General features: G+C 44.8%; 6 pseudogenes across 6 annotated transcripts; all 6 read left to right on the top strand.

Moving 5' to 3' along the window:
* The first annotated feature begins 1,263 nt into the window (after nt 1–1,263).
* LOC308074780 (tetratricopeptide repeat protein 39B-like) lies at nt 1,264–2,316 on the top strand (annotated as a pseudogene). Its single transcript has one exon. The product of its transcript is annotated as a tetratricopeptide repeat protein 39B-like (transcript).
* A 3,065-nt stretch (nt 2,317–5,381) lies between these two features.
* Nucleotides 5,382–6,434, top strand: LOC308074781 (tetratricopeptide repeat protein 39B-like; annotated as a pseudogene). The gene has a single exon. The product of its transcript is annotated as a tetratricopeptide repeat protein 39B-like (transcript).
* A 3,064-nt stretch (nt 6,435–9,498) lies between these two features.
* LOC308074782 (tetratricopeptide repeat protein 39B-like) lies at nt 9,499–10,551 on the top strand (annotated as a pseudogene). Its single transcript has one exon. The product of its transcript is annotated as a tetratricopeptide repeat protein 39B-like (transcript).
* A 3,070-nt stretch (nt 10,552–13,621) lies between these two features.
* Nucleotides 13,622–14,668, top strand: LOC308074783 (tetratricopeptide repeat protein 39B-like; annotated as a pseudogene). Its single transcript has one exon. The product of its transcript is annotated as a tetratricopeptide repeat protein 39B-like (transcript).
* Nucleotides 14,669–17,735: 3,067 nt separating this feature from the next.
* On the top strand, nt 17,736–18,788 carry LOC308074784 (tetratricopeptide repeat protein 39B-like; annotated as a pseudogene). Its single transcript has one exon. The product of its transcript is annotated as a tetratricopeptide repeat protein 39B-like (transcript).
* A 3,067-nt stretch (nt 18,789–21,855) lies between these two features.
* Nucleotides 21,856–22,908, top strand: LOC308074785 (tetratricopeptide repeat protein 39B-like; annotated as a pseudogene). The gene has a single exon. The product of its transcript is annotated as a tetratricopeptide repeat protein 39B-like (transcript).
* The last annotated feature ends 2,021 nt before the right edge of the window (nt 22,909–24,929 follow it).

Genomic DNA, 24,929 nt, shown 5'->3' on the forward strand with positions numbered 1-24,929 from the left:
TTCTCTACTGGTCACATCCAACATGACAAGGGGGCCTGGGAAAGATGTCAGGGTCAACCTAATCTGAGTTCCCAGAAGTTTCCGCCAACTCGGCGAGGAACTTCTGGGCCAGAGCCCTGGTATTTGTGGGCGGGATGTAACTTACGCTCAGAATCTGAACGGACACGCCTCTTACCGGTCTGAGAGCTGTGCAACTCGTCTAAAAAGTCCGACAAGAGGCAAACAGCAGTACACAACAATGGCGGCCGCAATTTCTCAAGGGGAAATTGCTTCCCGTCGATCCTATTTAGATGCAACACCCAGTGCATGTGGATCCCGCCCCCTTTTCTTCATTGGCTGTTGATTTGAATCACAACGCAGTGGCCGCGCCCCTGCTGTCCAAGCTCCGACGCAATGCCTCCCAGACTAGGGTCAACCTAATCTCTCAAGAACAGATTCTGCTCTGCGTTAAAATCTGTTGTGAAGGTTCGTCAAAACGTGTGCGCACTGTGTGGGCGTGGGCGTGCCTTCAGATCAGGAAGCAGGCCGCGCTTTACCCAATCAAATGTAGTGGGCGGGATTTACGTGTCCGCTGATCCTTCCCTACTCGAAACAAGCCGAAACTAATTTAACAATAGCGTCCGCGGAGCAGACAAAACCACGGAAAGATATTTACATTTTAACTTGCTCTTTCATCATAGAAACAAGTGGGCGTATAACCAAAACGATCCATGTTCTCTGGCAGAAGTGGTGTTAGTGTTCCGTGTAGAAATATTGTTAGTGGGAATGAAAACATAGTCGCACCACCCGGAAGTGCAGCGTGAAGGCAGACTAAAACCCCGGTTTCCTTTGCGCATGTGTGCTGCGCTTTCATTGTCCCAGAGCCAACATGAGATAGCACAAACAGCAGAGGCCGCTGTTTTTCATTCTCATTTGGCTTTGGGTTCCCAGATTGGGGTCAACCTAATAAAGAAAAAATACAAAAATAATTGTTACATTCAATACATGAGAAAAAATATAAAACAGCTAGCCAACATGGCTGATTAAAACAAAACAAAAAAGAGGTGGGTGGGGTGGCTCACAGAGTAAAGTGCATAACATGATGCCATGCAGCAACATGCCGGCTGTTGCAGGAAGAAGGAAGGACTGGAGCCTTTATTTATGATAATTACTAGGTTACCCATGAGGTGCACAACTACAAAAAAAAAGGGACTATGCAGAGTATGGGACTATGGTCTGTGTCAGCTAAAAGAGGTAGCATCTAGATGCACTCTGCCATCGGTAATGTGCACTCTGACACTGCTCTCTTATCACACATATACCAACTTGATGCTGGGAACAGGAGAAGATCTAGTGGAAGCTGAAGCTTTACTGGAGCCGTGGCAACAGAAATACCCCAACATCCACTTGCATCTTCTACTCGCCTCGCATCGCAACACTCAAAGGAAACTTTGAGAAGGCCTTATCCGGGTATGAGGAGTGTATTGGTTCCCAACAGCAGTTGAGACAGATCCATCATCTGTGTTACTGGGAGTTGATGTGGTGTCATTCCTACCAGCAGAATTGGGTTCAGGCCTACCCGTATGCCGACCTTCTGTGTAAGGAGAGCAACTTGTCCAAGCTTTTATTTGTGTACCAGAAAGCAGCGATTCTCAGTATGATGTCAGAAGTTGAAGTAGTGGAAACTGGAGAGAACCTAGTGGAGCTGTTCAGGCAGGTAGAGGGATTGAAACAGTGTGTGGTAGGCAAGTCTATATCTGCAGAGAAGTTTGCCATCAGGAAATCTAGAAGATACAACGCAACCAACCCTGTTAGACTTGTCATACCTGCACTGGAGATGATGTATTGTGGAATGGTTTCAACATAACTGGGAAGAGAGCAGATTGTACCAAAGCTCTCCTCACCACTGTAGAGAAAGCGGAGGAAATGCTGCGCAGTGACCCCAACCCATCAGAGTTCCATGCGGATGACAGTTGTTTGGTCCAGATGTTGAAAGGTCTTTGTCTCAAACACCTGGACAGACTCCCGCAGGCCGAGCTGTGTTTCACACAAGTACTGTCCAGTGAGCATCGAATCAGGTATGATCCTTACCTGGTTCCCTTTACTCTGTTTGAGTTGGGTTTACTCTGCAAACAGCGGGTAGACATCACCAAGCCTACTGCCTATATAGAGAAAGCCAAGAGGATATATAAACATTACTCCATGGAAGATAAGCTCCATTTCGGAATCCATGCTACACTCAACAGCCTCAACGAGTCTGAAATCAGCACCCTGGCAACCATTCAAGAACTCAATTCCATCGACATGAGAGGAATGCTTCCCAGAAACTCTGGATAATTTTTATGTGCCGGTTCTTCCTGTGTACTTTTTTTTTTACTATGTATTTTGGGCAAAACATGCTATTTTCAATAAGAGGACTGGTGATTCAACAGTGATTTCCTCTGTGATTAGCAACCATCAGGAAATCGATCATACTGGAGATAAATATTATGTGGTTCTTGAAAAATTTGTCAGAATGCTTAAAAATGCTGGCAGAAGCTACCTCCCAGTATTAAATAGTCCCTGGCAGTGAATATGTTAATTCACAAAAAAACACAAAAAGTTAAGAGGTTTCAGCCCCGACAGCCACTATTATGTACTGTAACCATGCAGGAGGAATAATGAGAAGAGATAATCTAGAGAATTAAATAACCAAAAAGCGGAAAAAAGTAACAAAATCCTCCCAAAAACGCATGCGTGCGCGTGTGTGTTCTCTGTGGGTCTGCGCCGCGGCGACGGGACGCACACGCGTGCGAGCATGTGTGTGTGTGTGTGTGTGTGTGTTGGAACTGTTGCAGGTACCAAGTACAAAGTCACTTTTCATCCCTGCTACACTGTCTGTGCACAGCACATAACCCAAACACTGCACATACGTTGGGCGAAATATTAAGTATGACTCAATATAAGTAATTAAAGCTGATAATTGGGTACTCTTGATTGGATGAAATTGGCAACCCACCTGAAAATATATATAAGAGCTTGAGAGATGGGGAGACCCCTGTTACGGAACGAACACTCTAGTGACAATTACTATCGGAGTATAAAGTTTTAACTTCTTACCAAAAAAAAACACTTTGTTTTTATATACCATTTGAATCATCATCTCCATATGCCCATTTATGGGCATATCAGGCATTCAGGCATAAAAGGATCCCCCAGTATTTTTTTTTTAACCACTGGATCTTTAAAGACTGCATTCTGGTGCAGCCTATCTGCCAGTCGTATCATCTAGTATTGTGGCAGATCTATTTAATTTGGCCACCGACTCTCTTTTCAGATGAGGAGCCAGAGCAAAGAATCTAAAACAAAATTATTCAAGCAGACTGTGTCTGTATGCTATCAGTCTTGCCAATTAGCCCATATATGGGCATATCGGTTGTATTGGCGGTTCAGGACAACCACCAATCCAACCGTTTTCACACCAGGCAGGGCGTTCCCTGGGGTCCTCGGCGATACGCAGGCCGAGTTTGAAGTTGATCGTTTGAGCGGTTCTTGAAAGTTCACGGATGCATGCACGGCTTGCACATCAAGATTTCATCTCCATATATAGCCTACACATATGTGAGGTCAGAACTGTGACGTCACTGCTAACAAAATATGCCAATAAAAGAGAGAGCTTTCAAACATTCATTTCAGTTCGCAGAGTGGTTTCTCTTGACAAAATCATATGCGAGGATAGGCTTCAGTGGGAAAATATTGAGCTCCTTAATTACAGCAGTTCACAGTAGCAACTCAAATTGTGAAAACATGCAGATCTTTGCGAGGAACAAAGACAAGACCATTGCCCTGGAGGTTGAGCCAAGTGATACCATTGAGACTGTCAAGGCCAAAATCCAAGCAAAGACAGGCATTCGTTGTGCCAAGCAGAAGCTAACCTTTGCTAACAAGAAACTGGAAGATGGACGCACCCTGTCTTACTACAACATCACAGAAGGAGATGAGCTCTGCGTCTGTGTCAATTGTTGTAATTGTTCATTCATGTAGGAATGCAGGTCTTCGTCAAGACTGAAGGTTGAGCCAAGTGATAACAATTTATAATGTCAAGACCTAAATCCAAGACAAGGAAGGCATTCCCCCTGACCAGCAGGGAACATAATACGTTCTCTACTGGTCACATCCAACATGACAAGGGGGCCTGGGAAAGATGTCAGGGTCAACCTAATCTGAGTTCCCAGAAGTTTCCGCCAACTCGGCGAGGAACTTCTGGGCCAGAGCCCTGGTATTTGTGGGCGGGATGTAACTTACGCTCAGAATCTGAACGGACACGCCTCTTACCGGTCTGAGAGCTGTGCAACTCGTCTAAAAAGTCCGACAAGAGGCAAACAGCAGTACACAACAATGGCGGCCGCAATTTCTCAAGGGGAAATTGCTTCCCGTCGATCCTATTTAGATGCAACACCCAGTGCATGTGGATCCCGCCCCCTTTTCTTCATTGGCTGTTGATTTGAATCACAACGCAGTGGCCGCGCCCCTGCTGTCCAAGCTCCGACGCAATGCCTCCCAGACTAGGGTCAACCTAATCTCTCAAGAACAGATTCTGCTCTGCGTTAAAATCTGTTGTGAAGGTTCGTCAAAACGTGTGCGCACTGTGTGGGCGTGGGCGTGCCTTCAGATCAGGAAGCAGGCCGCGCTTTACCCAATCAAATGTAGTGGGCGGGATTTACGTGTCCGCTGATCCTTCCCTACTCGAAACAAGCCGAAACTAATTTAACAATAGCGTCCGCGGAGCAGACAAAACCACGGAAAGATATTTACATTTTAACTTGCTCTTTCATCATAGAAACAAGTGGGCGTATAACCAAAACGATCCATGTTCTCTGGCAGAAGTGGTGTTAGTGTTCCGTGTAGAAATATTGTTAGTGGGAATGAAAACATAGTCGCACCACCCGGAAGTGCAGCGTGAAGGCAGACTAAAACCCCGGTTTCCTTTGCGCATGTGTGCTGCGCTTTCATTGTCCCAGAGCCAACATGAGATAGCACAAACAGCAGAGGCCGCTGTTTTTCATTCTCATTTGGCTTTGGGTTCCCAGATTGGGGTCAACCTAATAAAGAAAAAATACAAAAATAATTGTTACATTCAATACATGAGAAAAAATATAAAACAGCTAGCCAACATGGCTGATTAAAACAAAACAAAAAAGAGGTGGGTGGGGTGGCTCACAGAGTAAAGTGCATAACATGATGCCATGCAGCAACATGCCGGCTGTTGCAGGAAGAAGGAAGGACTGGAGCCTTTATTTATGATAATTACTAGGTTACCCATGAGGTGCACAACTACAAAAAAAAAGGGACTATGCAGAGTATGGGACTATGGTCTGTGTCAGCTAAAAGAGGTAGCATCTAGATGCACTCTGCCATCGGTAATGTGCACTCTGACACTGCTCTCTTATCACACATATACCAACTTGATGCTGGGAACAGGAGAAGATCTAGTGGAAGCTGAAGCTTTACTGGAGCCGTGGCAACAGAAATACCCCAACATCCACTTGCATCTTCTACTCGCCTCGCATCGCAACACTCAAAGGAAACTTTGAGAAGGCCTTATCCGGGTATGAGGAGTGTATTGGTTCCCAACAGCAGTTGAGACAGATCCATCATCTGTGTTACTGGGAGTTGATGTGGTGTCATTCCTACCAGCAGAATTGGGTTCAGGCCTACCCGTATGCCGACCTTCTGTGTAAGGAGAGCAACTTGTCCAAGCTTTTATTTGTGTACCAGAAAGCAGCGATTCTCAGTATGATGTCAGAAGATGAAGTAGTGGAAACTGGAGAGAACCTAGTGGAGCTGTTCAGGCAGGTAGAGGGATTGAAACAGTGTGTGGTAGGCAAGTCTATATCTGCAGAGAAGTTTGCCATCAGGAAATCTAGAAGATACAACGCAACCAACCCTGTTAGACTTGTCATACCTGCACTGGAGATGATGTATTGTGGAATGGTTTCAACATAACTGGGAAGAGAGCAGATTGTACCAAAGCTCTCCTCACCACTGTAGAGAAAGCGGAGGAAATGCTGCGCAGTGACCCCAACCCATCAGAGTTCCATGCGGATGACAGTTGTTTGGTCCAGATGTTGAAAGGTCTTTGTCTCAAACACCTGGACAGACTCCCGCAGGCCGAGCTGTGTTTCACACAAGTACTGTCCAGTGAGCATCGAATCAGGTATGATCCTTACCTGGTTCCCTTTACTCTGTTTGAGTTGGGTTTACTCTGCAAACAGCGGGTAGACATCACCAAGCCTACTGCCTATATAGAGAAAGCCAAGAGGATATATAAACATTACTCCATGGAAGATAAGCTCCATTTCGGAATCCATGCTACACTCAACAGCCTCAACGAGTCTGAAATCAGCACCCTGGCAACCATTCAAGAACTCAATTCCATCGACATGAGAGGAATGCTTCCCAGAAACTCTGGATAATTTTTATGTGCCGGTTCTTCCTGTGTACTTTTTTTTTTACTATGTATTTTGGGCAAAACATGCTATTTTCAATAAGAGGACTGGTGATTCAACAGTGATTTCCTCTGTGATTAGCAACCATCAGGAAATCGATCATACTGGAGATAAATATTATGTGGTTCTTGAAAAATTTGTCAGAATGCTTAAAAATGCTGGCAGAAGCTACCTCCCAGTATTAAATAGTCCCTGGCAGTGAATATGTTAATTCACAAAAAACACAAAAAGTTAAGAGGTTTCAGCCCCGACAGCCACTATTATGTACTGTAACCATGCAGGAGGAATAATGAGAAGAGATAATCTAGAGAATTAAATAACCAAAAAGCGGAAAAAAGTAACAAAATCCTCCCAAAAACGCATGCGTGCGCGTGTGTGTTCTCTGTGGGTCTGCGCCGCGGCGACGGGACGCACACGCGTGCGAGCATGTGTGTGTGTGTGTGTGTGTGTGTTGGAACTGTTGCAGGTACCAAGTACAAAGTCACTTTTCATCCCTGCTACACTGTCTGTGCACAGCACATAACCCAAACACTGCACATACGTTGGGCGAAATATTAAGTATGACTCAATATAAGTAATTAAAGCTGATAATTGGGTACTCTTGATTGGATGAAATTGGCAACCCACCTGAAAATATATATAAGAGCTTGAGAGATGGGGAGACCCCTGTTACGGAACGAACACTCTAGTGACAATTACTATCGGAGTATAAAGTTTTAACTTCTTACCAAAAAAAAACACTTTGTTTTTATATACCATTTGAATCATCATCTCCATATGCCCATTTATGGGCATATCAGGCATTCAGGCATAAAAGGATCCCCCAGTATTTTTTTTTTAACCACTGGATCTTTAAAGACTGCATTCTGGTGCAGCCTATCTGCCAGTCGTATCATCTAGTATTGTGGCAGATCTATTTAATTTGGCCACCGACTCTCTTTTCAGATGAGGAGCCAGAGCAAAGAATCTAAAACAAAATTATTCAAGCAGACTGTGTCTGTATGCTATCAGTCTTGCCAATTAGCCCATATATGGGCATATCGGTTGTATTGGCGGTTCAGGACAACCACCAATCCAACCGTTTTCACACCAGGCAGGGCGTTCCCTGGGGTCCTCGGCGATACGCAGGCCGAGTTTGAAGTTGATCGTTTGAGCGGTTCTTGAAAGTTCACGGATGCATGCACGGCTTGCACATCAAGATTTCATCTCCATATATAGCCTACACATATGTGAGGTCAGAACTGTGACGTCACTGCTAACAAAATATGCCAATAAAAGAGAGAGCTTTCAAACATTCATTTCAGTTCGCAGAGTGGTTTCTCTTGACAAAATCATATGCGAGGATAGGCTTCAGTGGGAAAATATTGAGCTCCTTAATTACAGCAGTTCACAGTAGCAACTCAAATTGTGAAAACATGCAGATCTTTGCGAGGAACAAAGACAAGACCATTGCCCTGGAGGTTGAGCCAAGTGATACCATTGAGACTGTCAAGGCCAAAATCCAAGCAAAGACAGGCATTCGTTGTGCCAAGCAGAAGCTAACCTTTGCTAACAAGAAACTGGAAGATGGACGCACCCTGTCTTACTACAACATCACAGAAGGAGATGAGCTCTGCGTCTGTGTCAATTGTTGTAATTGTTCATTCATGTAGGAATGCAGGTCTTCGTCAAGACTGAAGGTTGAGCCAAGTGATAACAATTTATAATGTCAAGACCTAAATCCAAGACAAGGAAGGCATTCCCCCTGACCAGCAGGGAACATAATACGTTCTCTACTGGTCACATCCAACATGACAAGGGGGCCTGGGAAAGATGTCAGGGTCAACCTAATCTGAGTTCCCAGAAGTTTCCGCCAACTCGGCGAGGAACTTCTGGGCCAGAGCCCTGGTATTTGTGGGCGGGATGTAACTTACGCTCAGAATCTGAACGGACACGCCTCTTACCGGTCTGAGAGCTGTGCAACTCGTCTAAAAAGTCCGACAAGAGGCAAACAGCAGTACACAACAATGGCGGCCGCAATTTCTCAAGGGGAAATTGCTTCCCGTCGATCCTATTTAGATGCAACACCCAGTGCATGTGGATCCCGCCCCCTTTTCTTCATTGGCTGTTGATTTGAATCACAACGCAGTGGCCGCGCCCCTGCTGTCCAAGCTCCGACGCAATGCCTCCCAGACTAGGGTCAACCTAATCTCTCAAGAACAGATTCTGCTCTGCGTTAAAATCTGTTGTGAAGGTTCGTCAAAACGTGTGCGCACTGTGTGGGCGTGGGCGTGCCTTCAGATCAGGAAGCAGGCCGCGCTTTACCCAATCAAATGTAGTGGGCGGGATTTACGTGTCCGCTGATCCTTCCCTACTCGAAACAAGCCCAAACTAATTTAACAATAGCGTCCGCGGAGCAGACAAAACCACGGAAAGATATTTACATTTTAACTTGCTCTTTCATCATAGAAACAAGTGGGCGTATAACCAAAACGATCCATGTTCTCTGGCAGAAGTGGTGTTAGTGTTCCGTGTAGAAATATTGTTAGTGGGAATGAAAACATAGTCGCACCACCCGGAAGTGCAGCGTGAAGGCAGACTAAAACCCCGGTTTCCTTTGCGCATGTGTGCTGCGCTTTCATTGTCCCAGAGCCAACATGAGATAGCACAAACAGCAGAGGCCGCTGTTTTTCATTCTCATTTGGCTTTGGGTTCCCAGATTGGGGTCAACCTAATAAAGAAAAAATACAAAAATAATTGTTACATTCAATACATGAGAAAAAATATAAAACAGCTAGCCAACATGGCTGATTAAAACAAAACAAAAAAGAGGTGGGTGGGGTGGCTCACAGAGTAAAGTGCATAACATGATGCCATGCAGCAACATGCCGGCTGTTGCAGGAAGAAGGAAGGACTGGAGCCTTTATTTATGATAATTACTAGGTTACCCATGAGGTGCACAACTACAAAAAAAAAGGGACTATGCAGAGTATGGGACTATGGTCTGTGTCAGCTAAAAGAGGTAGCATCTAGATGCACTCTGCCATCGGTAATGTGCACTCTGACACTGCTCTCTTATCACACATATACCAACTTGATGCTGGGAACAGGAGAAGATCTAGTGGAAGCTGAAGCTTTACTGGAGCCGTGGCAACAGAAATACCCCAACATCCACTTGCATCTTCTACTCGCCTCGCATCGCAACACTCAAAGGAAACTTTGAGAAGGCCTTATCCGGGTATGAGGAGTGTATTGGTTCCCAACAGCAGTTGAGACAGATCCATCATCTGTGTTACTGGGAGTTGATGTGGTGTCATTCCTACCAGCAGAATTGGGTTCAGGCCTACCCGTATGCCGACCTTCTGTGTAAGGAGAGCAACTTGTCCAAGCTTTTATTTGTGTACCAGAAAGCAGCGATTCTCAGTATGATGTCAGAAGATGAAGTAGTGGAAACTGGAGAGAACCTAGTGGAGCTGTTCAGGCAGGTAGAGGGATTGAAACAGTGTGTGGTAGGCAAGTCTATATCTGCAGAGAAGTTTGCCATCAGGAAATCTAGAAGATACAACGCAACCAACCCTGTTAGACTTGTCATACCTGCACTGGAGATGATGTATTGTGGAATGGTTTCAACATAACTGGGAAGAGAGCAGATTGTACCAAAGCTCTCCTCACCACTGTAGAGAAAGCGGAGGAAATGCTGCGCAGTGACCCCAACCCATCAGAGTTCCATGCGGATGACAGTTGTTTGGTCCAGATGTTGAAAGGTCTTTGTCTCAAACACCTGGACAGTATCCCGCAGGCCGAGCTGTGTTTCACACAAGTACTGTCCAGTGAGCATCGAATCAGGTATGATCCTTACCTGGTTCCCTTTACTCTGTTTGAGTTGGGTTTACTCTGCAAACAGCGGGTAGACATCACCAAGCCTACTGCCTATATAGAGAAAGCCAAGAGGATATATAAACATTACTCCATGGAAGATAAGCTCCATTTCGGAATCCATGCTACACTCAACAGCCTCAACGAGTCTGAAATCAGCACCCTGGCAACCATTCAAGAACTCAATTCCATCGACATGAGAGGAATGCTTCCCAGAAACTCTGGATAATTTTTATGTGCCGGTTCTTCCTGTGTACTTTTTTTTTTACTATGTATTTTGGGCAAAACATGCTATTTTCAATAAGAGGACTGGTGATTCAACAGTGATTTCCTCTGTGATTAGCAACCATCAGGAAATCGATCATACTGGAGATAAATATTATGTGGTTCTTGAAAAATTTGTCAGAATGCTTAAAAATGCTGGCAGAAGCTACCTCCCAGTATTAAATAGTCCCTGGCAGTGAATATGTTAATTCACAAAAAAACACAAAAAGTTAAGAGGTTTCAGCCCCGACAGCCACTATTATGTACTGTAACCATGCAGGAGGAATAATGAGAAGAGATAATCTAGAGAATTAAATAACCAAAAAGCGGAAAAAAGTAACAAAATCCTCCCAAAAACGCATGCGTGCGCGTGTGTGTTCTCTGTGGGTCTGCGCCGCGGCGACGGGACGCACACGCGTGCGAGCATGTGTGTGTGTGTGTGTGTGTGTGTGTGTTGGAACTGTTGCAGGTACCAAGTACAAAGTCACTTTTCATCCCTGCTACACTGTCTGTGCACAGCACATAACCCAAACACTGCACATACGTTGGGCGAAATATTAAGTATGACTCAATATAAGTAATTAAAGCTGATAATTGGGTACTCTTGATTGGATGAAATTGGCAACCCACCTGAAAATATATATAAGAGCTTGAGAGATGGGGAGACCCCTGTTACGGAACGAACACTCTAGTGACAATTACTATCGGAGTATAAAGTTTTAACTTCTTACCAAAAAAAAACACTTTGTTTTTATATACCATTTGAATCATCATCTCCATATGCCCATTTATGGGCATATCAGGCATTCAGGCATAAAAGGATCCCCCAGTATTTTTTTTTTTAACCACTGGATCTTTAAAGACTGCATTCTGGTGCAGCCTATCTGCCAGTCGTATCATCTAGTATTGTGGCAGATCTATTTAATTTGGCCACCGACTCTCTTTTCAGATGAGGAGCCAGAGCAAAGAATCTAAAACAAAATTATTCAAGCAGACTGTGTCTGTATGCTATCAGTCTTGCCAATTAGCCCATATATGGGCATATCGGTTGTATTGGCGGTTCAGGACAACCACCAATCCAACCGTTTTCACACCAGGCAGGGCGTTCCCTGGGGTCCTCGGCGATACGCAGGCCGAGTTTGAAGTTGATCGTTTGAGCGGTTCTTGAAAGTTCACGGATGCATGCACGGCTTGCACATCAAGATTTCATCTCCATATATAGCCTACACATATGTGAGGTCAGAACTGTGACGTCACTGCTAACAAAATATGCCAATAAAAGAGAGAGCTTTCAAACATTCATTTCAGTTCGCAGAGTGGTTTCTCTTGACAAAATCATATGCGAGGATAGGCTTCAGTGGGAAAATATTGAGCTCCTTAATTACAGCAGTTCACAGTAGCAACTCAAATTGTGAAAACATGCAGATCTTTGCGAGGAACAAAGACAAGACCATTGCCCTGGAGGTTGAGCCAAGTGATACCATTGAGACTGTCAAGGCCAAAATCCAAGCAAAGACAGGCATTCGTTGTGCCAAGCAGAAGCTAACCTTTGCTAACAAGAAACTGGAAGATGGACGCACCCTGTCTTACTACAACATCACAGAAGGAGATGAGCTCTGCGTCTGTGTCAATTGTTGTAATTGTTCATTCATGTAGGAATGCAGGTCTTCGTCAAGACTGAAGGTTGAGCCAAGTGATAACAATTTATAATGTCAAGACCTAAATCCAAGACAAGGAAGGCATTCCCCCTGACCAGCAGGGAACATAATACGTTCTCTACTGGTCACATCCAACATGACAAGGGGGCCTGGGAAAGATGTCAGGGTCAACCTAATCTGAGTTCCCAGAAGTTTCCGCCAACTCGGCGAGGAACTTCTGGGCCAGAGCCCTGGTATTTGTGGGCGGGATGTAACTTACGCTCAGAATCTGAACGGACACGCCTCTTACCGGTCTGAGAGCTGTGCAACTCGTCTAAAAAGTCCGACAAGAGGCAAACAGCAGTACACAACAATGGCGGCCGCAATTTCTCAAGGGGAAATTGCTTCCCGTCGATCCTATTTAGATGCAACACCCAGTGCATGTGGATCCCGCCCCCTTTTCTTCATTGGCTGTTGATTTGAATCACAACGCAGTGGCCGCGCCCCTGCTGTCCAAGCTCCGACGCAATGCCTCCCAGACTAGGGTCAACCTAATCTCTCAAGAACAGATTCTGCTCTGCGTTAAAATCTGTTGTGAAGGTTCGTCAAAACGTGTGCGCACTGTGTGGGCGTGGGCGTGCCTTCAGATCAGGAAGCAGGCCGCGCTTTACCCAATCAAATGTAGTGGGCGGGATTTACGTGTCCGCTGATCCTTCCCTACTCGAAACAAGCCGAAACTAATTTAACAATAGCGTCCGCGGAGCAGACAAAACCACGGAAAGATATTTACATTTTAACTTGCTCTTTCATCATAGAAACAAGTGGGCGTATAACCAAAACGATCCATGTTCTCTGGCAGAAGTGGTGTTAGTGTTCCGTGTAGAAATATTGTTAGTGGGAATGAAAACATAGTCGCACCACCCGGAAGTGCAGCGTGAAGGCAGACTAAAACCCCGGTTTCCTTTGCGCATGTGTGCTGCGCTTTCATTGTCCCAGAGCCAACATGAGATAGCACAAACAGCAGAGGCCGCTGTTTTTCATTCTCATTTGGCTTTGGGTTCCCAGATTGGGGTCAACCTAATAAAGAAAAAATACAAAAATAATTGTTACATTCAATACATGAGAAAAAATATAAAACAGCTAGCCAACATGGCTGATTAAAACAAAACAAAAAAGAGGTGGGTGGGGTGGCTCACAGAGTAAAGTGCATAACATGATGCCATGCAGCAACATGCCGGCTGTTGCAGGAAGAAGGAAGGACTGGAGCCTTTATTTATGATAATTACTAGGTTACCCATGAGGTGCACAACTACAAAAAAAAAGGGACTATGCAGAGTATGGGACTATGGTCTGTGTCAGCTAAAAGAGGTAGCATCTAGATGCACTCTGCCATCGGTAATGTGCACTCTGACACTGCTCTCTTATCACACATATACCAACTTGATGCTGGGAACAGGAGAAGATCTAGTGGAAGCTGAAGCTTTACTGGAGCCGTGGCAACAGAAATACCCCAACATCCACTTGCATCTTCTACTCGCCTCGCATCGCAACACTCAAAGGAAACTTTGAGAAGGCCTTATCCGGGTATGAGGAGTGTATTGGTTCCCAACAGCAGTTGAGACAGATCCATCATCTGTGTTACTGGGAGTTGATGTGGTGTCATTCCTACCAGCAGAATTGGGTTCAGGCCTACCCGTATGCCGACCTTCTGTGTAAGGAGAGCAACTTGTCCAAGCTTTTATTTGTGTACCAGAAAGCAGCGATTCTCAGTATGATGTCAGAAGATGAAGTAGTGGAAACTGGAGAGAACCTAGTGGAGCTGTTCAGGCAGGTAGAGGGATTGAAACAGTGTGTGGTAGGCAAGTCTATATCTGCAGAGAAGTTTGCCATCAGGAAATCTAGAAGATACAACGCAACCAACCCTGTTAGACTTGTCATACCTGCACTGGAGATGATGTATTGTGGAATGGTTTCAACATAACTGGGAAGAGAGCAGATTGTACCAAAGCTCTCCTCACCACTGTAGAGAAAGCGGAGGAAATGCTGCGCAGTGACCCCAACCCATCAGAGTTCCATGCGGATGACAGTTGTTTGGTCCAGATGTTGAAAGGTCTTTGTCTCAAACACCTGGACAGACTCCCGCAGGCCGAGCTGTGTTTCACACAAGTACTGTCCAGTGAGCATCGAATCAGGTATGATCCTTACCTGGTTCCCTTTACTGAGTTGGGTTTACTCTGCAAACAGCGGGTAGACATCACCAAGCCTACTGCCTATATAGAGAAAGCCAAGAGGATATATAAACATTACTCCATGGAAGATAAGCTCCATTTCGGAATCCATGCTACACTCAACAGCCTCAACGAGTCTGAAATCAGCACCCTGGCAACCATTCAAGAACTCAATTCCATCGACATGAGAGGAATGCTTCCCAGAAACTCTGGATAATTTTTATGTGCCGGTTCTTCCTGTGTACTTTTTTTTTTACTATGTATTTTGGGCAAAACATGCTATTTTCAATAAGAGGACTGGTGATTCAACAGTGATTTCCTCTGTGATTAGCAACCATCAGGAAATCGATCATACTGGAGATAAATATTATGTGGTTCTTGAAAAATTTGTCAGAATGCTTAAAAATGCTGGCAGAAGCTACCTCCCAGTATTAAATAGTCCCTGGCAGTGAATATGTTAATTCACAAAAAAACACAAAAGGTTAAGAGGTTTCAGCCCCGACAGCCACTATTATGTACTGTAACCATGCAGGAGGAATAATGAGAAGAGATAATCTAGAGAATTAAATAACCAAAAAGCGGAAAAAAGTAACAAAATCCTCCCAAAAACGCATGCGTGCGCGTGTGTGTTCTCTGTGGGTCTGCGCCGCGGCGACGGGACGCACACGCGTGCGAGCATGTGTGTGTGTGTGTGTGTGTGTGTGTTGGAACTGTTGCAGGTACCAAGTACAAAGTCACTTTTCATCCCTGCTACACTGTCTGTGCACAGCACATAACCCAAACACTGCACATACGTTGGGCGAAATATTAAGTATGACTCAATATAAGTAATTAAAGCTGATAATTGGGTACTCTTGATTGGATGAAATTGGCAACCCACCTGAAAATATATATAAGAGCTTGAGAGATGGGGAGACCCCTGTTACGGAACGAACACTCTAGTGACAATTACTATCGGAGTATAAAGTTTTAACTTCTTACCAAAAAAAAACACTTTGTTTTTATATACCATTTGAATCATCATCTCCATATGCCCATTTATGGGCATATCAGGCATTCAGGCATAAAAGGATCCCCCAGTATTTTTTTTTTAACCACTGGATCTTTAAAGACTGCATTCTGGTGCAGCCTATCTGCCAGTCGTATCATCTAGTATTGTGGCAGATCTATTTAATTTGGCCACCGACTCTCTTTTCAGATGAGGAGCCAGAGCAAAGAATCTAAAACAAAATTATTCAAGCAGACTGTGTCTGTATGCTATCAGTCTTGCCAATTAGCCCATATATGGGCATATCGGTTGTATTGGCGGTTCAGGACAACCACCAATCCAACCGTTTTCACACCAGGCAGGGCGTTCCCTGGGGTCCTCGGCGATACGCAGGCCGAGTTTGAAGTTGATCGTTTGAGCGGTTCTTGAAAGTTCACGGATGCATGCACGGCTTGCACATCAAGATTTCATCTCCATATATAGCCTACACATATGTGAGGTCAGAACTGTGACGTCACTGCTAACAAAATATGCCAATAAAAGAGAGAGCTTTCAAACATTCATTTCAGTTCGCAGAGTGGTTTCTCTTGACAAAATCATATGCGAGGATAGGCTTCAGTGGGAAAATATTGAGCTCCTTAATTACAGCAGTTCACAGTAGCAACTCAAATTGTGAAAACATGCAGATCTTTGCGAGGAACAAAGACAAGACCATTGCCCTGGAGGTTGAGCCAAGTGATACCATTGAGACTGTCAAGGCCAAAATCCAAGCAAAGACAGGCATTCGTTGTGCCAAGCAGAAGCTAACCTTTGCTAACAAGAAACTGGAAGATGGACGCACCCTGTCTTACTACAACATCACAGAAGGAGATGAGCTCTGCGTCTGTGTCAATTGTTGTAATTGTTCATTCATGTAGGAATGCAGGTCTTCGTCAAGACTGAAGGTTGAGCCAAGTGATAACAATTTATAATGTCAAGACCTAAATCCAAGACAAGGAAGGCATTCCCCCTGACCAGCAGGGAACATAATACGTTCTCTACTGGTCACATCCAACATGACAAGGGGGCCTGGGAAAGATGTCAGGGTCAACCTAATCTGAGTTCCCAGAAGTTTCCGCCAACTCGGCGAGGAACTTCTGGGCCAGAGCCCTGGTATTTGTGGGCGGGATGTAACTTACGCTCAGAATCTGAACGGACACGCCTCTTACCGGTCTGAGAGCTGTGCAACTCGTCTAAAAAGTCCGACAAGAGGCAAACAGCAGTACACAACAATGGCGGCCGCAATTTCTCAAGGGGAAATTGCTTCCCGTCGATCCTATTTAGATGCAACACCCAGTGCATGTGGATCCCGCCCCCTTTTCTTCATTGGCTGTTGATTTGAATCACAACGCAGTGGCCGCGCCCCTGCTGTCCAAGCTCCGACGCAATGCCTCCCAGACTAGGGTCAACCTAATCTCTCAAGAACAGATTCTGCTCTGCGTTAAAATCTGTTGTGAAGGTTCGTCAAAACGTGTGCGCACTGTGTGGGCGTGGGCGTGCCTTCAGATCAGGAAGCAGGCCGCGCTTTACCCAATCAAATGTAGTGGGCGGGATTTACGTGTCCGCTGATCCTTCCCTACTCGAAACAAGCCGAAACTAATTTAACAATAGCGTCCGCGGAGCAGACAAAACCACGGAAAGATATTTACATTTTAACTTGCTCTTTCATCATAGAAACAAGTGGGCGTATAACCAAAACGATCCATGTTCTCTGGCAGAAGTGGTGTTAGTGTTCCGTGTAGAAATATTGTTAGTGGGAATGAAAACATAGTCGCACCACCCGGAAGTGCAGCGTGAAGGCAGACTAAAACCCCGGTTTCCTTTGCGCATGTGTGCTGCGCTTTCATTGTCCCAGAGCCAACATGAGATAGCACAAACAGCAGAGGCCGCTGTTTTTCATTCTCATTTGGCTTTGGGTTCCCAGATTGGGGTCAACCTAATAAAGAAAAAATACAAAAATAATTGTTACATTCAATACATGAGAAAAAATATAAAACAGCTAGCCAACATGGCTGATTAAAACAAAACAAAAAAGAGGTGGGTGGGGTGGCTCACAGAGTAAAGTGCATAACATGATGCCATGCAGCAACATGCCGGCTGTTGCAGGAAGAAGGAAGGACTGGAGCCTTTATTTATGATAATTACTAGGTTACCCATGAGGTGCACAACTACAAAAAAAAAGGGACTATGCAGAGTATGGGACTATGGTCTGTGTCAGCTAAAAGAGGTAGCATCTAGATGCACTCTGCCATCGGTAATGTGCACTCTGACACTGCTCTCTTATCACACATATACCAACTTGATGCTGGGAACAGGAGAAGATCTAGTGGAAGCTGAAGCTTTACTGGAGCCGTGGCAACAGAAATACCCCAACATCCACTTGCATCTTCTACTCGCCTCGCATCGCAACACTCAAAGGAAACTTTGAGAAGGCCTTATCCGGGTATGAGGAGTGTATTGGTTCCCAACAGCAGTTGAGACAGATCCATCATCTGTGTTACTGGGAGTTGATGTGGTGTCATTCCTACCAGCAGAATTGGGTTCAGGCCTACCCGTATGCCGACCTTCTGTGTAAGGAGAGCAACTTGTCCAAGCTTTTATTTGTGTACCAGAAAGCAGCGATTCTCAGTATGATGTCAGAAGATGAAGTAGTGGAAACTGGAGAGAACCTAGTGGAGCTGTTCAGGCAGGTAGAGGGATTGAAACAGTGTGTGGTAGGCAAGTCTATATCTGCAGAGAAGTTTGCCATCAGGAAATCTAGAAGATACAACGCAACCAACCCTGTTAGACTTGTCATACCTGCACTGGAGATGATGTATTGTGGAATGGTTTCAATATAACTGGGAAGAGAGCAGATTGTACCAAAGCTCTCCTCACCACTGTAGAGAAAGCGGAGGAAATGCTGCGCAGTGACCCCAACCCATCAGAGTTCCATGCGGATGACAGTTGTTTGGTCCAGATGTTGAAAGGTCTTTGTCTCAAACACCTGGACAGACTCCCGCAGGCCGAGCTGTGTTTCACACAAGTACTGTCCAGTGAGCATCGAATCAGGTATGATCCTTACCTGGTTCCCTTTACTCTGTTTGAGTTGGGTTTACTCTGCAAACAGCGGGTAGACATCACCAAGCCTACTGCCTATATAGAGAAAGCCAAGAGGATATATAAACATTACTCCATGGAAGATAAGCTCCATTTCGGAATCCATGCTACACTCAACAGCCTCAACGAGTCTGAAATCAGCACCATGGCAACCATTCAAGAACTCAATTCCATCGACATGAGAGGAATGCTTCCCAGAAACTCTGGATAATTTTTATGTGCCGGTTCTTCCTGTGTACTTTTTTTTTTACTATGTATTTTGGGCAAAACATGCTATTTTCAATAAGAGGACTGGTGATTCAACAGTGATTTCCTCTGTGATTAGCAACCATCAGGAAATCGATCATACTGGAGATAAATATTATGTGGTTCTTGAAAAATTTGTCAGAATGCTTAAAAATGCTGGCAGAAGCTACCTCCCAGTATTAAATAGTCCCTGGCAGTGAATATGTTAATTCACAAAAAAACACAAAAAGTTAAGAGGTTTCAGCCCCGACAGCCACTATTATGTACTGTAACCATGCAGGAGGAATAATGAGAAGAGATAATCTAGAGAATTAAATAACCAAAAAGCGGAAAAAAGTAACAAAATCCTCCCAAAAACGCATGCGTGCGCGTGTGTGTTCTCTGTGGGTCTGCGCCGCGGCGACGGGACGCACACGCGTGCGAGCATGTGTGTGTGTGTGTGTGTGTGTGTGTTGGAACTGTTGCAGGTACCAAGTACAAAGTCACTTTTCATCCCTGCTACACTGTCTGTGCACAGCACATAACCCAAACACTGCACATACGTTGGGCGAAATATTAAGTATGACTCAATATAAGTAATTAAAGCTGATAATTGGGTACTCTTGATTGGATGAAATTGGCAACCCACCTGAAAATATATATAAGAGCTTGAGAGATGGGGAGACCCCTGTTACGGAACGAACACTCTAGTGACAATTACTATCGGAGTATAAAGTTTTAACTTCTTACCAAAAAAAAACACTTTGTTTTTATATACCATTTGAATCATCATCTCCATATGCCCATTTATGGGCATATCAGGCATTCAGGCATAAAAGGATCCCCCAGTATTTTTTTTTTAACCACTGGATCTTTAAAGACTGCATTCTGGTGCAGCCTATCTGCCAGTCGTATCATCTAGTATTGTGGCAGATCTATTTAATTTGGCCACCGACTCTCTTTTCAGATGAGGAGCCAGAGCAAAGAATCTAAAACAAAATTATTCAAGCAGACTGTGTCTGTATGCTATCAGTCTTGCCAATTAGCCCATATATGGGCATATCGGTTGTATTGGCGGTTCAGGACAACCACCAATCCAACCGTTTTCACACCAGGCAGGGCGTTCCCTGGGGTCCTCGGCGATACGCAGGCCGAGTTTGAAGTTGATCGTTTGAGCGGTTCTTGAAAGTTCACGGATGCATGCACGGCTTGCACATCAAGATTTCATCTCCATATATAGCCTACACATATGTGAGGTCAGAACTGTGACGTCACTGCTAACAAAATATGCCAATAAAAGAGAGAGCTTTCAAACATTCATTTCAGTTCGCAGAGTGGTTTCTCTTGACAAAATCATATGCGAGGATAGGCTTCAGTGGGAAAATATTGAGCTCCTTAATTACAGCAGTTCACAGTAGCAACTCAAATTGTGAAAACATGCAGATCTTTGCGAGGAACAAAGACAAGACCATTGCCCTGGAGGTTGAGCCAAGTGATACCATTGAGACTGTCAAGGCCAAAATCCAAGCAAAGACAGGCATTCGTTGTGCCAAGCAGAAGCTAACCTTTGCTAACAAGAAACTGGAAGATGGACGCACCCTGTCTTACTACAACATCACAGAAGGAGATGAGCTCTGCGTCTGTGTCAATTGTTGTAATTGTTCATTCATGTAGGAATGCAGGTCTTCGTCAAGACTGAAGGTTGAGCCAAGTGATAACAATTTATAATGTCAAGACCTAAATCCAAGACAAGGAAGGCATTCCCCCTGACCAGCAGGGAACATAATACGTTCTCTACTGGTCACATCCAACATGACAAGGGGGCCTGGGAAAGATGTCAGGGTCAACCTAATCTGAGTTCCCAGAAGTTTCCGCCAACTCGGCGAGGAACTTCTGGGCCAGAGCCCTGGTATTTGTGGGCGGGATGTAACTTACGCTCAGAATCTGAACGGACACGCCTCTTACCGGTCTGAGAGCTGTGCAACTCGTCTAAAAAGTCCGACAAGAGGCAAACAGCAGTACACAACAATGGCGGCCGCAATTTCTCAAGGGGAAATTGCTTCCCGTCGATCCTATTTAGATGCAACACCCAGTGCATGTGGATCCCGCCCCCTTTTCTTCATTGGCTGTTGATTTGAATCACAACGCAGTGGCCGCGCCCCTGCTGTCCAAGCTCCGACGCAATGCCTCCCAGACTAGGGTCAACCTAATCTCTCAAGAACAGATTCTGCTCTGCGTTAAAATCTGTTGTGAAGGTTCGTCAAAACGTGTGCGCACTGTGTGGGCGTGGGCGTGCCTTCAGATCAGGAAGCAGGCCGCGCTTTACCCAATCAAATGTAGTGGGCGGGATTTACGTGTCCGCTGATCCTTCCCTACTCGAAACAAGCCGAAACTAATTTAACAATAGCGTCCGCGGAGCAGACAAAACCACGGAAAGATATTTACATTTTAACTTGCTCTTTCATCATAGAAACAAGTGGGCGTATAACCAAAACGATCCATGTTCTCTGGCAGAAGTGGTGTTAGTGTTCCGTGTAGAAATATTGTTAGTGGGAATGAAAACATAGTCGCACCACCCGGAAGTGCAGCGTGAAGGCAGACTAAAACCCCGGTTTCCTTTGCGCATGTGTGCTGCGCTTTCATTGTCCCAGAGCCAACATGAGATAGCACAAACAGCAGAGGCCGCTGTTTTTCATTCTCATTTGGCTTTGGGTTCCCAGATTGGGGTCAACCTAATAAAGAAAAAATACAAAAATAATTGTTACATTCAATACATGAGAAAAAATATAAAACAGCTAGCCAACATGGCTGATTAAAACAAAACAAAAAAGAGGTGGGTGGGGTGGCTCACAGAGTAAAGTGCATAACATGATGCCATGCAGCAACATGCCGGCTGTTGCAGGAAGAAGGAAGGACTGGAGCCTTTATTTATGATAATTACTAGGTTACCCATGAGGTGCACAACTACAAAAAAAAAGGGACTATGCAGAGTATGGGACTATGGTCTGTGTCAGCTAAAAGAGGTAGCATCTAGATGCACTCTGCCATCGGTAATGTGCACTCTGACACTGCTCTCTTATCACACATATACCAACTTGATGCTGGGAACAGGAGAAGATCTAGTGGAAGCTGAAGCTTTACTGGAGCCGTGGCAACAGAAATACCCCAACATCCACTTGCATCTTCTACTCGCCTCGCATCGCAACACTCAAAGGAAACTTTGAGAAGGCCTTATCCGGGTATGAGGATTGTATTGGTTCCCAACAGCAGTTGAGACAGATCCATCATCTGTGTTACTGGGAGTTGATGTGGTGTCATTCCTACCAGCAGAATTGGGTTCAGGCCTACCCGTATGCCGACCTTCTGTGTAAGGAGAGCAACTTGTCCAAGCTTTTATTTGTGTACCAGAAAGCAGCGATTCTCAGTATGATGTCAGAAGATGAAGTAGTGGAAACTGGAGAGAACCTAGTGGAGCTGTTCAGGCAGGTAGAGGGATTGAAACAGTGTGTGGTAGGCAAGTCTATATCTGCAGAGAAGTTTGCCATCAGGAAATCTAGAAGATACAACGCAACCAACCCTGTTAGACTTGTCATACCTGCACTGGAGATGATGTATTGTGGAATGGTTTCAACATAACTGGGAAGAGAGCAGATTGTACCAAAGCTCTCCTCACCACTGTAGAGAAAGCGGAGGAAATGCTGCGCAGTGACCCCAACCCATCAGAGTTCCATGCGGATGACAGTTGTTTGGTCCAGATGTTGAAAGGTCTTTGTCTCAAACACCTGGACAGACTCCCGCAGGCCGAGCTGTGTTTCACACAAGTACTGTCCAGTGAGCATCGAATCAGGTATGATCCTTACCTGGTTCCCTTTACTCTGTTTGAGTTGGGTTTACTCTGCAAACAGCGGGTAGACATCACCAAGCCTACTGCCTATATAGAGAAAGCCAAGAGGATATATAAACATTACTCCATGGAAGATAAGCTCCATTTCGGAATCCATGCTACACTCAACAGCCTCAACGAGTCTGAAATCAGCACCCTGGCAACCATTCAAGAACTCAATTCCATCGACATGAGAGGAATGCTTCCCAGAAACTCTGGATAATTTTTATGTGCCGGTTCTTCCTGTGTACTTTTTTTTTTACTATGTATTTTGGGCAAAACATGCTATTTTCAATAAGAGGACTGGTGATTCAACAGTGATTTCCTCTGTGATTAGCAACCATCAGGAAATCGATCATACTGGAGATAAATATTATGTGGTTCTTGAAAAATTTGTCAGAATGCTTAAAAATGCTGGCAGAAGCTACCTCCCAGTATTAAATAGTCCCTGGCAGTGAATATGTTAATTCACAAAAAAACACAAAAAGTTAAGAGGTTTCAGCCCCGACAGCCACTATTATGTACTGTAACCATGCAGGAGGAATAATGAGAAGAGATAATCTAGAGAATTAAATAACCAAAAAGCGGAAAAAAGTAACAAAATCCTCCCAAAAACGCATGCGTGCGCGTGTGTGTTCTCTGTGGGTCTGCGCCGCGGCGACGGGACGCACACGCGTGCGAGCATGTGTGTGTGTGTGTGTGTGTGTGTTGGAACTGTTGCAGGTACCAAGTACAAAGTCACTTTTCATCCCTGCTACACTGTCTGTGCACAGCACATAACCCAAACACTGCACATACGTTGGGCGAAATATTAAGTATGACTCAATATAAGTAATTAAAGCTGATAATTGGGTACTCTTGATTGGATGAAATTGGCAACCCACCTGAAAATATATATAAGAGCTTGAGAGATGGGGAGACCCCTGTTACGGAACGAACACTCTAGTGACAATTACTATCGGAGTATAAAGTTTTAACTTCTTACCAAAAAAAAACACTTTGTTTTTATATACCATTTGAATCATCATCTCCATATGCCCATTTATGGGCATATCAGGCATTCAGGCATAAAAGGATCCCCCAGTATTTCTTTTTTAACCACTGGATCTTTAAAGACTGCATTCTGGTGCAGCCTATCTGCCAGTCGTATCATCTAGTATTGTGGCAGATCTATTTAATTTGGCCACCGACTCTCTTTTCAGATGAGGAGCCAGAGCAAAGAATCTAAAACAAAATTATTCAAGCAGACTGTGTCTGTATGCTATCAGTCTTGCCAATTAGCCCATATATGGGCATATCGGTTGTATTGGCGGTTCAGGACAACCACCAATCCAACCGTTTTCACACCAGGCAGGGCGTTCCCTGGGGTCCTCGGCGATACGCAGGCCGAGTTTGAAGTTGATCGTTTGAGCGGTTCTTGAAAGTTCACGGATGCATGCACGGCTTGCACATCAAGATTTCATCTCCATATATAGCCTACACATATGTGAGGTCAGAACTGTGACGTCACTGCTAACAAAATATGCCAATAAAAGAGAGAGCTTTCAAACATTCATTTCAGTTCGCAGAGTGGTTTCTCTTGACAAAATCATATGCGAGGATAGGCTTCAGTGGGAAAATATTGAGCTCCTTAATTACAGCAGTTCACAGTAGCAACTCAAATTGTGAAAACATGCAGATCTTTGCGAGGAACAAAGACAAGACCATTGCCCTGGAGGTTGAGCCAAGTGATACCATTGAGACTGTCAAGGCCAAAATCCAAGCAAAGACAGGCATTCGTTGTGCCAAGCAGAAGCTAACCTTTGCTAACAAGAAACTGGAAGATGGACGCACCCTGTCTTACTACAACATCACAGAAGGAGATGAGCTCTGCGTCTGTGTCAATTGTTGTAATTGTTCATTCATGTAGGAATGCAGGTCTTCGTCAAGACTGAAGGTTGAGCCAAGTGATAACAATTTATAATGTCAAGACCTAAATCCAAGACAAGGAAGGCATTCCCCCTGACCAGCAGGGAACATAATACGTTCTCTACTGGTCACATCCAACATGACAAGGGGGCCTGGGAAAGATGTCAGGGTCAACCTAATCTGAGTTCCCAGAAGTTTCCGCCAACTCGGCGAGGAACTTCTGGGCCAGAGCCCTGGTATTTGTGGGCGGGATGTAACTTACGCTCAGAATCTGAACGGACACGCCTCTTACCGGTCTGAGAGCTGTGCAACTCGTCTAAAAAGTCCGACAAGAGG

The sequence above is a fragment of the Gymnoscopelus braueri genome, assembly GCF_963280865.1.
Source record: "Gymnoscopelus braueri genome assembly, chromosome: 19".
Classification (NCBI taxonomy): Eukaryota; Metazoa; Chordata; class Actinopteri; order Myctophiformes; family Myctophidae; genus Gymnoscopelus; species Gymnoscopelus braueri.